This window comes from Chinchilla lanigera, unplaced genomic scaffold, assembly GCF_000276665.1.
Source record: "Chinchilla lanigera isolate Chin_1 unplaced genomic scaffold, ChiLan1.0 scaffold00028, whole genome shotgun sequence".
Lineage (NCBI taxonomy): Eukaryota > Metazoa > Chordata > Mammalia > Rodentia > Chinchillidae > Chinchilla > Chinchilla lanigera.
The window spans coordinates 22,953,778-22,955,110 of record NW_004955429.1 but is presented as its reverse complement, the minus strand read 5'-3'; the positions used below and the strand labels follow the sequence as shown (position 1 = coordinate 22,955,110).

Here is a 1,333-nt window from a genome sequence, read left to right as displayed (position 1 = left end):
TGGAGAAAGAAGCATGGGGGGGGGAAATAAAACTAAAGAAGCATTTATCTTACTTCTACTGTGTTTCCCTACACAAATCTTGCTTTTAAGTGAAGAAATTCTTGTTGGTTTTATTTCCTTTCATCAAAAGCTGTTAATGCTCTTACATCACAGCATTAATGATATCATGGTTGTTAATAGTAATGGCTTCCATTTTGGCTGTTACTGTACATCAGAGTACTCACTGTGAAATTGGGATCATAATAGAACCTCCTCCTTAGTGTTACTGTGAATATTAAATAAGTTATAGCACATAAAGTACTGGGAGTAAACACTACACATAGTGTTTAATAAATAGTAGCTGTTTTATCCCTAGTTAATGATTCAATTATATGAGACTAGTCTCATCCTCGTTTTAGAAAGGAAGAAGCTGAGGTCCAAGAAACTACATTACTTGTACAAGGTGACAGAGCTGCAAGTAGGTGACAGAGCTAGAACCCCGTTTTCTAGCTCTGAAGAACATGTTCTTTCTGTTCTGTTACAACACCAGTGTTAGTTTTCTGTCTTTTTTTTTCCCATATCCTTTTTCTCAAGGTATAAATTAAGTAAGGTCAGTGTTGGATCTCCAAGCACTAATGATTGCAGGCTTCCTTGAAGGCACACAAGACACACAGAATACATTCTGCCCCACATTTGCTAAACACTTGCCGAATGGAGACAGAGACTGGGACAAAGCATTTTCAACATGTGATTCTGTGGCGTCAGGAAGAGACTAGGGTTTGTCTACATCAAAGCTGTGGGGACTTCAGCGAGTTGTACACTGAAGGACTTGCTAATTGATATGTGTAGTTTGTGTTGAAACAAGCAAGACATGTTTTCCTCTCCAGAAAAAAGTAGAGTTGGGTATGTGTGTTCCGTAAGACATATTCCCAAAAGAAAAGTGTCACTTGTGGTTTTACAAGCAGTCAGTACATTTTCCCCATCAGTCCCACAAAGTTCAGTCCCTTGCAGCTCTCCCAGAATGTCCCATATGGTGGCCAAGAGCTGTCGGGGCTAGCGCCTCCCGGGCCCTTGGTGCTGGCTGTGGCACGGGGAGCCCGTCCTTTGCCGAGGAGTTTGGAATGCTTGGCAGAGCCGGGTATAATAGATTTCGCCTTCAGTTCTGGAGCTGGAAAATGTTCTTTTCTGACAGTCTTGGACACTGTTTGTGCAGGGCCATAGGACTAGACAAATTTTGAACTAGAAATAATCTTGAGTCAAAAATCTCTCTTGGGGCTGGGGATTTAGCTCAGCGGCAAAAGCGCCTGCCTGGCAAGTGCAAGGTCGTGAGTTCGGTTCCCGGTACCAGAGAAAA

The 1,333-nt window shown here is 42.3% G+C and overlaps 1 long non-coding RNA gene across 2 annotated transcripts in view; it reads left to right on the top strand.

Annotated features, from left to right (window-relative positions):
* The window catches only part of LOC102027437, a 51,030-nt gene that overhangs the window by 44,482 nt on the left and 5,215 nt on the right, over window positions 1-1,333 (top strand). The gene's annotated exons all lie outside the window — the stretch shown is intronic.